This window comes from Patagioenas fasciata, chromosome 3 (assembly GCF_037038585.1).
Source record: "Patagioenas fasciata isolate bPatFas1 chromosome 3, bPatFas1.hap1, whole genome shotgun sequence".
Lineage (NCBI taxonomy): Eukaryota > Metazoa > Chordata > Aves > Columbiformes > Columbidae > Patagioenas > Patagioenas fasciata.
In genome coordinates this window covers 4,122,308-4,137,398 of record NC_092522.1, presented here as the reverse complement: position 1 = coordinate 4,137,398, position 15,091 = coordinate 4,122,308, and the positions used below count along the sequence as shown (strand labels likewise).

Genomic DNA, 15,091 nt, shown 5'->3' with positions numbered 1-15,091 from the left:
GTGTGCTTTCCTTATGTATATATGCTTTATACCCACTTTTGAAAATGGGTCAAAGCCTTCCAGTGCTGCAAGAGGAAAACTCTTGAGAATTCACAGACCTGAGATGCTGTGATTAATGCTTCTGGACAGTAATTTCACTTTCCCCTATTGAGGCTTGGAAAAACAGAGGAGAGTGCAACAGGAGATCCACACCAGAGATCAAGGCCGACACATCTGCCCGGCTGTCAGATTTCACGCCAACAAATTGGAAGAAAATTTAAAAACCTAGGCCAGATCTGGTCATTGCTCTGGGACTGCAAAGAGGTCTGAAAGGCTCCTACACAGATATTTACGCCTGGCATAAAACCACCACGGAAACTCCTGCGTTTCTCTCTCTGTTTTTGCCATCCCTTTTAATAGAAATATGTCAAGTGAATATGAAGGAATGAGATGTTGTTAAAATAGTCTTAAGTTTGTGTTGCTTCCGTTAAGAGGAGGTTGCAATGTCCACCTCTGCCCACCACAGCTCAGCAGCTGTCCTTCCAACCACTTCATGTTGTAGACTTGCATCTTAAACCAACAGGCCTGCAAATCTGGGAGACAGGGGACCATAAATGCTCGGAAATAAGTATTTTTCTCCAAAGCTCCAGGGAGATTTGTACCCTGAGACACCATCCTTCTGTCGGGCTCGGAGGATGAGCTACCTTCGTCAGGGTGTTGCTCTTAACTTTAATTTCCAGCACAACACCACTCTGGAGTGGGGGGAATATGACGCTGCCAGATGATTACACATTGCTTCTTAATGCCAAGCCAGTTGCATTTATACTTCATTACTCAGTTCCAAATTACAAGCCTTATCTCACAGGAAGCTTGGGAATGGCTCTATAGCTTCAGAAACCTCATTGGTAAAAGGGTCGGTTTTTAAACATAGTGTTTTCCAGAAAGACTAGCTTAAAAATATAGCCCTGTTCAAATCCTTTGCTTCCTTTAATGATATTTTCAGGTGGGGTTTTTGTTGTTGTTGAGGTCTTTTTCCTTTTTCCCTTTTCCTGTTTCCTTCTTCCTCTTCCTCTTCCTCTTTCTCTTTCTCTCTTTCTCATTCTCTCTCTCATTCTCTCTTTCTCATTCTCATTCTCTTTCTCTTTCTTTCTCTTTCTTTTTCTCTTCTCTTCTCTTCTCTTCTCTTCTCTTCTCTTCTCTTCTCTTCTCTTCTCTTCTCTTCTCTTCTCTTCTCTTCTCTTTCTCTCCTTCTCCTTCTCTTTTTCTCCTTCTCCTTCTTTCTCCTTTTCTTTCTTTTCCTCTTTTTCTTTTTATTTTTTTTCCTTTTTCTTCTTGTTTGTTTTTGTTTCTCAAATTAAACATTAGGCTTAGCAACGTGCATGATGAGAGGGACAAGGCTTGGGTTTTCCATGTTCATCCAGAAATAGCTATTCCCTGGGTGGGCCAGGTGAATTCGAGCAAGGTTATTGTTGCACATCTTCCCCCAGCTTTCGGGTGAGGGAGAGCGAGATGGGACTGGCTGCTTGCAGAAAAATCTCGCCAAAAGCATCAGGCCACATCCTTTGTGGAGGTAAATCAACATATCTGAGTGGCACTTCTGGAGCCATGAATATTTTCAGCAGGATCAGGCCTTTTACATATGGTGAGGAAGTGGTGAAGATCACAAAGAGAGAGAGAGAGATACATGCATGGCAATAATTGCAAAAAGCTACGTGGTTTTCCTACGTAGGTAGCGTCATTTTCTCTAAAGAATTAAAGTGTGGCTTTCCCAGCACACTTTTCCTTTAAACAGACACGCTGAGCAGCGCCTCCCGATAGGACAACAAGCCCAGATGCCCAAAGGAAGAACAGTGTTGTTGTGAAGACACGGGCCCAAAAGGCAAAATGTCTGGATTTTATTTGCAGCTCTGCCACAAACTTCCTGGATGATTGTAGCCAAGTTAACCGGGTCCGGTTTGTTGGTTTTTTTCTGAGCGGCGTCTGTGCCCTCGCTGCATATGCATGAAGGACACGTTTGCCGTTCAGGACTTTGTGCAGAAGTTCAAGAAATGCAAAACTGCAGAGCAATGCTGCTGCCTACATGCTGCCCTGGTTTCCCCAGGCGAAGGGGGATGTAGTGAAGCCACTGGATCCCTGCCAGCAGAGATGCGGATCCAGAAATAGGTGAGAGCATCAGGGCAGCTGTGCTGCTCCAGAGCAGAGCCCAGCAGCCTGTTGCTGGCAGATGGGGGACGTAAATGCCCAGGGAGGAAAGCAAAATGGGAGTGAGCAGAGCTGGATGCATCCACACTGTGCTTTCCCTGCCTCTAACCATTCAAGATGCGGGGACTTCCAGAGCCAGGAGTGATTCGTATGAATTTAGCAACTCTCAAAGGATTTCTAAATCTGGGAGCATGAGTAGTCCAGGAGAAACGCTCAGGGCACCTCGGAATTTTTAGCTTCCTTGGAGCAAGACTCATTTCTTCAGCTTTGTGTCAGACTTACTGGGTCACACGGGACTTTCGTAGCTGCTACCAAGGCCAACCTTCCATGGCTGTGTCAGCTCCTGCCTCTCCTGAGGAAGTGCCAGGGAGCTGCGGCTAAGTGCGCTGATGTTTCCTCGTGCCTTGGAAGGGAAGTCTGGAGAGAATTATTGTTGAGATGTGTAGAAGCCTGGCCAATATAATGTCCTGTAATGACAGCTACTCTTCCTTCAGGTCATTAAGTTGCTAATTTTTTAGTACTCTTGCTCATGACAAGTAGATCTTGAGTTTAAAGAGATGCTTTCCTTCCCTCTCTTTTTTTTTCCCTTGACTTATTAATTATATTTTGGAGGTTTTATTTCTTTATGGCAGTGTATGCAAATATCCCTGTTCAAATTGTCGTCTTCCAGATCTCCTCCAAGGAGTCATGAGGGCATAACCAGATAACCACCAGGTTTGTGACCCGTCTCCATGGCTCTGTGAGAACCAAAGCATGAGGAGTTACTCTGAGGGGCACTAGAGGCGATGAAACTGGATTTAGAATAAAGAAAGGTCTACGTACTCTCAGAGACAGTCTCGCATCTGCTTTGTCTGTGCCCCGTGAGCAAGCTGCACCCAGAAGCCACAGAGATGAGTGGTGGTGGGGTTCATACCTCTGGGTTCAGGACGGTGTTAACATGGCTCCACAGCTTCCATCTGGAGATGGCCCATGTGCAGTTGGCCGAGAAGGGGGCTGCTTTGGCAGGCAGCTGTCTGCATCGGCCAGCGAAGACATGCCCAAATTCTCCTGATGTGTTTCTGAAGGGTACTTGTGTATTACAGTGATGAGGGCAGTCTGAGAACCTGTTTAGACCAGAATATGGGTTTCAGTGGCAGTTTTCTGGCTGATTAATTGGGTGACTTTGTGCAAGTCTGAACTTGCTGTTGCCCTATCCAATAAATGGGAATAGCAGCATTTGCCTCCCTTCATAAAACACTTTGAGGTCTACGGATAATCCTCCTCCTTTTTCCCACCCATGATGATGGGACCAAGTGGAATCTTACGACACGTTGAGTTTCTGTGGTCTAGCGTTTGCCAAGCATTTGAAAATGACTCTTTGGCTTGACTTTACAATGTCTGTGATTGCCACGTGGTTTCTCATGGAAGTTGCTGGTTGAAATCAGGTCACTATACAACTGAAAATGTGTGGGATTAGGAGAGAAACTGGAGTAGTCATCAGGAGTACACAGACCCATGGCAACTTAAGTGTCCTGCCTGGGGCACCCTGCAAGCAGTAACCACACACATCAATAAACCCATCAATAACCCAAAACATTTTGTGGTTGCAAGGTTTGCAAATATTTGAGAGAGGAAAACTCTAAATAAGAGAAGATTCCTCTTGACCACCACCCTGCTCTCTCCATTACCCAATAACCTGTGCATGCAGTAGACAGAGCTAGAGAAATACATCTCCATTGTGCATTTGGGGATGTTCTCACAACATAATGTTCAATGCTGTGAATTCAAGGACCTTGTGCTGCTGTGGTATTTTAGGACACAGTTTCTTCTTTCCCAGATTTTCCTTGGCCAGGGCTGTTTTCTCCTACCTCAGATGTAAGTCCGTTCTTAGACCTCATCCCTAGGAGGTACCAAATGGATGTGTTACTGAGCTTATGCTATTTTTCACAATGACCTGAAAAAGAAACTAAGTCTTTGCAAATAAAGCTTACAGGTGAGTTGGGAACTGAGGAAGACAGTAAATAGTTAAGACAACAGGTTACTGACATACAGAGACCTTCCCAAAGAACATCACAAGGCTGTACGAGCCTTGAAGAGTCAGGAAACCAGCAGAGATTTGTATCAGGCAGTGTGATCTAATGAGCTCACAGAAGAGAGGCTAAGGGGTGGCTTGGTCACAATCTCTAAGTACTTACAAGAGGAAGCAAAATGTGGAAATGAGGCAGATGTACAGAGAAATCTTACAGATGAAACTTAAAACTGAACATTTTTGCAGGGAGGGGGAAGAGTAGTAGCTAATTTCAGAATAATGCTCCAAGGCTTCTGTAATAGGTCCTGTGGTCCCTGATGTTTAAAAAATATTGAGCTGTAGTTCTAATACAACAGAACTGAAGGGTGTCTGATTGTCCTTTGCCATGTGAAGCGCCAGATTATGTGGTCTTCCTGAGTCCTGCAGTTTGTGAGCCGGTGTTTTGGGTTTCTTCAGCCACAGTAACAGAAAAGACAACTCCATCTTCCCATCTTGCCAGACACAGAGAAGAATTAGTGAGGGTAAAGCTTTTGGGAGGGAATCGTGTTTTAAGACTCCCTCAACCCCAAATAGCATGAGCTTTTTGGGCTAACCTGAGCCCAGGTTACCCCAGGTAACATTAAAAGAGTCCGTCAGTGATTGCAAATAAAAAGCTGCTGTGATTTCCCAGAGCAGCACTCAGGGTCTGCTCCTTGGACCAGGGGTAGGAGGGCCTAAGGACCTGGCTGGACAGGACCCAGTAGCTGCGTATTTCATGAGTCCTATCAGATATGATTTGTCCGTACACAAAGACGTGTTTTACTTATAAACTAAATTACATTACACGGGCTATAATGTACATTTTCAAAGGGGACCCACCTTAAAACATTTTGTTTAATAAAATAACTTAATTAGAAGAGAGCTTCTGGCTGATGTGGTTGAGGCTGTGATAATTTTTCCTTCTCAAATCATTTTCTCTGCTTATTATACTTAATTATAGTGTAATTATGTATCCATCCTCTAGGCAAATTATGCAATCAGAAAATGTGAGTGGTTCATTTGCCACTGCTGTTGGGACCAGTGTTTACATCCCTAGTATAAAACATGAGCATCATTTCTATTATTTATAGTATATACGTATGCACATATATATAAAAGATGTTTCACACAGAATGAAGAATCCTTGTAAATATTTTATTGGCCTTCATTTTTGCATCATCCACCTAATTCGTTTGTGGCCTGCTAATAATGAAATCATCCAAAGGTAAAATCTTTACACCTTACCATGAATTTTCTCAAACGCAAAACGTAAACAGCTGAGGAACATGGAAGTTCCACAATTTAACTTTAAATTTGACGGGAAAATTATGATTAATTTCAAGAGATTTTTTTTACATTTCCACTTCTAATATTCTAGCCAGAATTTCTTAGCACTACAAGACAGAAAGGAACCCCCCAATATTTGGTTATGAGGTGCAGATTTGTGTTCAGGTAATGGGTTCCAACTACTATTTTTTCCTCCCATGTTTTCTGTGAACTTTGTAGCCACGGCAGCACTGACTTTTAAAGGTTGGGCTATTTGCCCTCTTGTTTTTCCTGATGGGAGTTGACAGATTATGTTTGAACCTACCAAACGATAAAGCCAAACATCCAAATCTTGAAAACCCTTTTGAGACTGATGTTTTCTCCTTCTTCGGCCAACTCTCAGCATGAACACAGACCGGATTCCCACTTGGCAATTTCAGCTTCTCTTCGTGTGCTTATTTTGCAGAGAGGAGGCCGCTCGCACCAACGGAGCAGGCGGGGAACAAATCGCATCTGTTGGTGAAGCTCAGCCCAGCTCTGCTGGCATCAGGCGCCCCTGTTTATTGGAGCTGGCAGAGAGGTGAGCCATCCGTGCGAAACGGCAAGCCGACCTCCCTGTCACCCCGCCAGCCCCGCGGCTGATGGAAACCTGGATAACTATTTGATCTACCCTGTTTTCCCCCACCGGGGAGCTGGCCCTGCCTTTCACAGTGTCGCTCATCTGCATAGTGTCTTGCAAACCAAGTGTCTTGCAAACCAGTGTCTTGCAAACACGCCTTTGCAGGAAATAGAAGATATAGCTTCCACCTCATTCCCTGCAGGCGAGCCGGTATTTTTATGAAAACCTGACATTTCTCAGCCACGTAGGCAAAATTGAATGTGGCCACAGCACAGCTGAACGCTCAGGGATTGCCTGGGGAATGGTGGGGAGGTCAGGGTAGAGCTGGGGTGGGGAGAACCAGGAATGTGGGACCTGGGGATGCGGGTAATGGAAGAACCTAGAGTGGTGGTCCCCTAGATGGAGTTAGCAACCCAGGGAAGGAGAAATAAGATGATTCCTGATCATTCTTACCAGCCCTGCAGCTCCCCTATGCAGACAGTGGCCTCAAACAGCCTTTCCCTCTCCCCACCCTCCAAATGCAGCCACTACCCCATTCCTCCCTCTCCCTGAGAAGAGTTGTTAGTTGTGGTCTCTGAGGGAAAGGCGCTACCCCAGCCAGCCTGGGATAGAGCTGTGGAGAATCAAAGCCCAGATCCAGGCAGATACGTTGTGGTAATCTAAGATCCAATAAAAAAGTACGGGGAGAAGTTTTCAAAGGAGCCAGCAGATACTCCCAAGTAGGTGCTGTTGCTCCATCCTGACCCACTGACCTGATATGGACGCTGCATGTTCGTTCACACACACAGATAGGCCAAAACAGCCAAAACAAGGTGGAAATATCCAAGCTGCTGGTTCGCAGTGTTGGCTGGAAAATCCTTGCACACAGCAGATGGGACGAGATGTGCCAACAGCTCCAAGCCTGCAAGCCCGCGGTAGCTCCGCAGAGCACTGAAAGACCACAAGACCAAGCCCTGACTCAGTCCATGGCAAGTAGGCATCTTCCCAGAGCGGGGTGAGATGGGACTAGTAGGTACGTAAGATGTTTTTGGTTTTATTCCTGATGTTATCCCCATTTTTCCCAGGTCCTAGCTTCACACAGCCATCTGCCATCGGCTTGGGCCAGACACCGAGACGCTGGCAATCGGCTGGCGTCACTGTCATGAGCAAAGGTACAGTGCTATGGACTTTGTGAACCATGTCAGCCTTTTCCTGCAGTGATTTTGCGTGGTGTGAAATAGGTTGGGACTCGGTGAACGGCACTCTGGCTGGGAGGATTTGTCCAATATAGTCTCACTTGCATTTTGGGTGCAGCCTGAAAAGGGAGGGCTTGAACCAATAATTGTCGGGGTTTTTCCACGCTTTGTTATCAAACCTTTGGTTTTCCCATGGCTTGAATTTTGGCGTATATGCCTTAAAAATGCAGTATTACAAGTGCCTAGCTCCAAGGAAACGCTTTCCACCTGTCAGTTTGTAAAAGCTATAGAATCAATGCTGTATTTAACTATATATTTAACTGCATTCGAGTGATGGGGAAGCTGTGATGCAATTTACCTGAAGTAGGCATGAGTCTGTAGGCGGCAGGTCTTGTAGTAGGAGTCAGACTGCTGGGTCCTCAAGCAGCGTCTCAGGTGCAAGCTGGGCTCCTCTGTCCTTTCCTGGTTTGGTTTCCCTTTGTGTTCCTAGGGAAAGATGAAAGAGGGGAAAATTAAATGTGGATTGTAAACTGCAGCACCTGTGCTAGCGGAATCTGCAGCCAAGTGAAAGGTGACTGAATTTGGTCCAGTATTTGCTGCTGATTCTTAAAGGACTTCTTACTATGGGGTGAACTGCTTCAGAAATCAGCCCAAGAGCTGACAGCCCATAGCTCTGAGAACAAGGGCCTCCATTCCTAATCTGAGATTTCATCAGCTGAATTTCAGTTATTGAAAAGCCATAAGGGAAGCCTGACATATTTTTAGATCTTGCACTACTCCAATGAAAGCTGCATTTGAGAGAAAATGGCAATTGTATGTGGGTATGAGATCTGTGTGATACCCTTTTAAAGCCTTCAGATGATGCACAAACCCAAAGCCATTAGTGGCTTGGCTATTTTATGTATGGATCAATGCCATTATTAGTGAAATTAAGTCTGTGCATCCCGCTTATTGGTGGGTTTGCACAACGGGCACAAAGGAGGCCAGTCTATCAAGGCTTATAAGAGGAATTTTCATTCCTGTATGTGCTCTCAGTAGGTGTTTATGCTTGCTGAGGAGCTCTGCTCATAGACTATTGTGCGAAATATCTGTATGATCATTAAGTGGAGAGAATATTCTCATCCTTGCCCTCAGGATGGGTTTGTCCGTGCTGCAAACAAACTCGAGACTGAGGGGGCTTCCAGCCAGGCGGTGTGGGGCAGTGGGGCTCCCTGGGAGCCTCAGCCCTAGACATGTGTCCCAGTCCCAGACATCTATCCATCCCAGCCCCAGACATCCATCCATCCCAGCTCCCAGGGGAGCATTGCGCCAATATCTGAACTGTTGTAAGCTAAAGCCAGCAGAAGTAGCTCTCCATTCACACCTTCAGTTCCCGTGTCGACATGCCATAATGACATGGGGCAGCAGATAGATGCAGACTGGGAAGAATATTTGAATGTATTAGGCAATGGGGATGGGTTAATTTAGCTCACACAGCCCCACTGTGACTCCAGCTGAGAGATCACGAGTCAGTGTCCACAGCTACAAGGGACCAAAATGAAAGCATCTCGTAAGTGAGAAGCAAAATGGGCTTTGCCCACATTTATTGAGCGCTTTTTTTTTAAACCACCACTTCCTGTTCTAGTCTGGAAAACCTAAGCCCGCCGTTATAAATGTTGGCTCCAGATCTGTTTGGGTTCACGGTCTTTCTGCTTCCTCTCAGAGGCAGAGCTGACACCTTTCACCCCTGGGGAAGGGTTGAATGACAGGCATCCAGCTGAAATCCCATGTTACCAGCCAGAAGTAAAACACGCCTTTCACTCAGCTATGGGACGTGTTTCCCAAATACTCTGGTATCTCCAGTCCCCTCTAGTTTGTCTGTGAAACTATTACTTTGCATAATAGAAGGGAGAGACGCTCTGACCATCTGGTAGGCAACGCCGTGTATAATTTAGGTTGCTTCACTCACTCTCCCATCAACAACAGGAATATTGCTTCCTTCTTGTTTGCCTTGATCTCTTAGCCCTTTGGTAGAAATACAAGGTCAAAAGCAGCTGTGGGGGAGTAAACTGTATCCTGAACTGGGCTGTAGAGGTTTGAGGGACGCCTCTGCGTGTGGGTGAGACTCCTTCACAACCAGGTCATTTCCTGGTTCTGCGTGAGCAAGGGGATAAAGAACTCACTACATCCCCATTGGGAGAGGACAGTTGGTGTCATCACATATGCAAATATCCCTTTTCACTCTCAAGGGAACCTGGTTTCCCTCCAGCAAAGCCTGGGGAGTGGGATCACATCACCTGGGCATGGTGCTCTGGGGAGTCACCAAGGTCAATGTCATGCAGCCCTGCACAAGCATCCAACAGGGCAACTGTGAGGTAGGTGGCCAAGTCCACTCATGTCCAATGTGGAGAGACCTCCTGGGGCTGGCACGGGAGCTACATCATCCCCAAGGGACATCTCATCTCAGGGATCAAGCCACCTTTTCATCCCCATTGGTAGTTCTCTTAGAAACCTGCACCAGGGAATCTACAATTTGCTGCTGTTCCTCTATGTCAAGAGGAATATCTCGGGCCTATCCAGACCTGCACTCCTATTTTTCCATCCTTGGCAAGCACAGCCAGGTGGTTAGGGCCCTGATGCTGAAGTTTATGGCTTAAATCAATGGAATTATTCATGAGTTCAGAGATAACCGTGTGCTTTTATACTTGGCTGGAACGGCGTCTCAAGCTGACAGCTGGGAGTCATAAGCTCTGAGTCACCGGGTCCCTCCTCTCCTTCCTGTGTGACCAGTCTACCTGTGTCTGCTTCCCTGCCTGCCGCATAAGGAGGATGACAACTGCTTTTATCTGATGGTTACTCTCCAATGGCCCTCAAGGCCTCTTCTGGCCTGATGAAAATTCAGTAGAAGCTGGGCTAGCGTGGAAAAGGCAGGAGGACATTTAACTAATGAAGGCGCTGGAGCTCGGGGAGGCAATTACGTCCTTTCTTCCTCCCCGCATTCCCACACAGGTTGCTTAGGGATTACTGCAAAATTTTCCATGGGCAAAGAGGAGTGGGAGCCCATGGAAAGGCTGAGACAAGTGCTTCCAAGCCCATGGAAAGCTCCTCTGGGATGGTGGTTTGAGTGTCCAGTATGGCAGATTATTATTCTAGCAGGTTCCCAATAGTAGTTACACTTTAAAAAAGTTCAATTAAAAACCACCACCTTGATTCTGCAACCCTCTTCTTCGCATGTGTGGTTTGTAAAACAAAAACATGCACAAAAACTAGTGAGAGAGAGCAAGAAAAAACCGGATGCAAACAGCTGAATGGATCGATGACTGATGGCTGGCACTTTTGCTTGGTGGAGTTGTCCCTCAAACACCATTCCTGGGAAGAAAAGTTGCTTTTGTGTCCCTGTTTCAACGCACCCGTGTTCTGGGGGGAAGCTGGCTTTGACATGTCTTCAAGATAGGCTGGTCTACACCTCCTTGTTGGTTACCAAGTCAAATAGAATCATTTGCCTGGATGGTGTGAGAACCCTGTGCAGCTCAGGGTACAGATGCGGTATCCGTGTGAATATGCAGGCTGGAACCCTGCAGAGGAGCTGGGGGTGTCCTCCCGGCTGCCCTGTGCTTTTGCAGGCATTTGTAAATACAATTGCTCTCACTTTCCATTGATAGAAATCAAAAAGCAATTAAGAATCAAGCTCTTCAAATTGATAGGTCTCCTGGATTCGAAACATTTTTCATTCTTTGGCTGGTATCACTGCCTAGATTAGATTATTTTTTTAAAGGGAAGATTAAAATAAACAGTATTTATGGTTTAATTATTTGAATGACTAAGAAGCTCCAGCTTTATTTTAACTTCACAGAGGACCGGGAGATGTTTTTAATGATATGTTTTACTCACATAGCATCTTTCATCCAAGGATCTCAAACTGCCTTTCAAATAATTAATTAATCCTTGTACCTCTCCATGAGACAGTTATTATCTCTGATATTACTGATGGGTAAACAAAGGCACAAAGACGTCAAGGCACAAACTGTTTTCCAAATATTAATTAACTAATTCTCTCACCACTCTGTGAGACTGTTACTATCTCTGCTATTACCAACAGGTAAACTAAGGCACAAATAGCCATGCAACTCGCCCGAGGCCACGCAGGTGAGTCAGTGACAGAGCTGAGAATAGTGTATGACCAGTCTCAGTCTTAGCTAATCCTTTCTAGCAAGTACTACAGCGTATTCCTGACAATGGGCAACACAAGCCCCTGCGTGAAGCACAGCTGAAACCAACTGAGTTTGGGAAAATACTTCCTCCAGTCTGTCTTCATCCATTGGAGATGACATTTGCCCACGTGAGTTTGCAGCTTCTTTAGAACTCATCACGACTGGTGGAAGCCAATGTAACTGTGATGAGAAATGGTTGGTTTAAAGTGTTTGGGGAGTTTTGAGATGCTCCAGTGACAGTGGCTGCCCAGCAGCACACAATTTTTCTCGAGCTGCTGTGAGCGTGTGTGTCCTCCCCTCATTTATCCACCTTCCTCCTTCGGGATGTGGCAGGGTGTTATTTTTAAGCATCTGTGCAAGAGGTCTCTGGAGGAATGTGGAGACACTGCAGGACAGGGCCCCTCACCAGCCAAAACCACCTTGCAACCATCATCTCAGACCTCAGTGTGCATTTATTCTGTGGAACAAAAGCTTTCTGTCCTCCCCACGAGGAAAGCGAGGGAGCTTTCGGCACTCTCTGCCCCCAGGAAGGGTCTCCCCTTTTCCATCCAGCTGTGGGGATTCTCCGCACAGGCACCTGAACCCTCGCCGTGCACATCCCAGCCAAGCTATGTCAAACACGGGCTTGGCCTCATCAAAAGCAGCCTCATTTCCACATGAAAGGGCTGGAGGAATATGAAGCCAGCTCATCTGTATTGATAAGAATTTGGCATTACTTTCCCCCAGTTATCTAAGCTTTCTGTGTCCATTAATCACCATGCAAAAACCAGGAGGGGGGATGAGTCTTCTCAGCTGCCTTCCCTGAGCTCAGGCAATAATCTGGTGGTGACTTTTTTGTTTTGTTTTGTTGTTTTGCTTTATTTTTTTTTCTTTTGGTTGGTTGTGGGGTTTTTGTTTGTTTGTTTTCCTAAACTTCCTTTTTCCAGTTCCACTCTGCTGGAGTCCGATTGCTCCCTTCCCTCTGCAATCTGGATGCCTCACTCTTCCCGCCGCCCCTCTGATGCAAGTGCAGCGCTGCCGCGTTTGCCAGACCTGGCATGAGCACCCTCTGCTAGTCTAGACACCAGTCTAACTGTAGCGCTAATGCTAGGGTTTAACAGCCTGATCTCGGCGTTTGTCATAGCTCTGCCCACGGTCATCGCTTTGATCTTTATCCTTGAAAACCACAGTCATTGACAAAGGTAAAATGAATTTCTGGCTTTGAAAGACTTTGATGGCATTCCCTTGTTTTGTTTTGTGTTTGGTTTTTTCTTCTCTCCTTTGCTCTTCCAGCTGAACTTCATCATAAAGATTCTGATTACAGCTGCAGGTTCAGGACCAGATAAAGTTCATGCTTTCTTGCTTTCTGCCGTACGGCTGCTTAAAAATCTAAGAGGGAAACCCTGGGACACTTCTGAGACAAATTGCTGGTGAGTGTAATGTCAACTTTAATGGGAATTGGAGACAGAGGGTCCCCAGCATTTGATCTTGTACCTTCTTACAAACAAACTAAAATCATCTTGAATAGGGTCAAGTGCCAAAAGCGGGAGAGAATAAGAATTACTTGGTATTATTAATAGATTTCTAATTTGAAATCTGCACTCCGCCATGTTCTGTTTGCCTCCATGTAGTACCTGGAGGTTGAGCTGCGACAAGGGCCTTCTATTTGACATTGTATGGAAACATTGTAAGAGGTTCCCTCTGCCTAAAGGTGTTTATAATTTAAATAAACATGATGAGCAAATCAAGAGTTACTAGCTCCACCTTCTAGATGGGGAAGCGAAGGCAAAGAGTGTACGCACCGTGTCCAAGGTCACCCAAGGGACCTGAATTCATCATAGGGCTTCAGGTTGCTTTTGTGGCGGTGATAATGTCACCTTTGCTGGTGGCTCCGGAGGTGATGGCTGGGCTATCGGCGTGCAGCTCGATCGCAGTGCCTCTGGTTTGTAAGGATTTATGATGCTTTTCCCTGCTTTGAGTTGCAGGGTTTGGCTCACTGAGGGGGAGTGTTACAGAGTTCTCAGCAACTCAGCCTCTGCTAGAGAAAATGTCAGTGGCTTTTGAGCCAGAATGGCTTTTTTTTAATTCCAAAAGGTTATAAAATCCAATTGTGAGATTTTAATCCCTTTGAATTTACTGTAGGAAGCAATTTACGTGAGGGACCTTCAGCAAGGTACTTCCACCAACCTCAATGAGTTTCAATGAAAACAGAAGAGGTGGGTCCTTCCCCTGGGCCCAGAATAAGAGCAGGAATTTAAAGAGTTGGAGTTTAATATCGTGCACAGTGTAAAAGTAAATAAGCTCAATGGGGAGGCTTCGATTATGGGATATAGGACTGTGTGTTATTTGGACATCTGTACAATTTTTCCAAAGACTGGGGGTGAAATCCAGGTTCACTGAGGTCAATGGGATTTTTGCCTGTCCAGAACAGCTTTTGGGGCCATTTGTCAAAATGGTTTTGTTAAACAAACAAACAAGTAAATCTGCCTTTAAAGTGATGGGCTCAAAACTGGGGCTGGCTGAAAATTTTTCTATTGTCCTATATAAATATCACCTGAACACCACATACACAGGCACACGTAGCTGACAACTGGAAAACTCCGTATATAGGTAGTATGTATATTTTAGATAGAAAGATGCCTATATTTGATGTATATACTCATGTATATATTTGATGTATAAGCTCATGTAGATATATATTCCAAACATCCATAAAATAGTATTTTCCTGTTTTTTCCAACTACTTCATCAGCTGATCCACAGATGCCAAATGTTGACACAATATGTTAAGTAGAAATGTTGACAGTTTCCCATGGAGAGTTTTCTGCAGTCTCGGAGAAGCTCCGCTCAACATTTTGGAGAGTCGAAGGAATTTGATTAACATTTTGCTGTTGCCCATTCCTGACTACTCCGAGTTCAGCTGGGACTGGAGGAGCACTTGATGAGTAAGGCTCTTTTGTTATTTACAGCCTCATCAAAACGATGAAGTAGCAGGAATCTCCTTGGAGAGCAATGTATCACAGCATTTTTCAAGCTGATTTCCAAATCAAAGATGACTTCCAAGGAGCAGCAAGGGTGTAATCCTGGAGCCAATCAAGCCAATGGCAAAATTCCCAATTTCTGCACAATATTCTTAATGGAGCCTCTGAAATTTTGGAGCTTCATATATTATGGCTAAAAGGTCCTGTCCAAATTCAGCATCTGTGTGCCTTACAGAGGCATGACCTTAAAAAGAAGTGATGAAAAATGTCTATTTTAAAAACAAATATCCCTGTTTATAATGAGACCAAAGGGAAAAAGAAGAATTCAGTACTTAATACTGACACTTGCCACTTGCAAAATCTCTCCACCACTAGAAACAAATCTCTGTGAGAGTTCGGAAAAATCTGGTCACTCGTTTTTCCCTCTTTTGCTCCCATTTCACTCGCTGGTACATCTGTCCAGTGACAGCACTGACATCGCTAAATGTCATGAAGTGACGTTGATGAAGTTTCTTTATGTACTAGTTCCAGGTGAGATGGCAACAGGAACAGCTATAATTCTTACCAAAACAAAACAAGACAAAAGAAGTATTGCCAATGTTTTTGGATATAGTTGTCAAGTCCCAGGCACAGAGATTAGTCAGAGTACCCATAAATATCACTGTCGTTCAACT

The 15,091-nt window shown here is 45.2% G+C and overlaps 1 protein-coding gene across 7 annotated transcripts in view; it reads right to left on the bottom strand.

The window, feature by feature from the left end:
- Window positions 1-15,091, bottom strand: part of BMP2 (bone morphogenetic protein 2) — an 86,724-nt gene that overhangs the window by 14,008 nt on the left and 57,625 nt on the right. For 6 of the 7 annotated variants that reach the window (XR_011738065.1, XR_011738069.1, XR_011738068.1 and 3 more), the window contains one exon: window positions 7,626-7,753. The gene's annotated coding sequence lies outside the window, so the exon portion shown is untranslated. Of the gene's footprint in view, window positions 1-3,198; window positions 3,285-7,625; window positions 7,754-15,091 lie in introns of those variants that run through there. The other variant, XR_011738067.1, reaches the window with a different exon arrangement.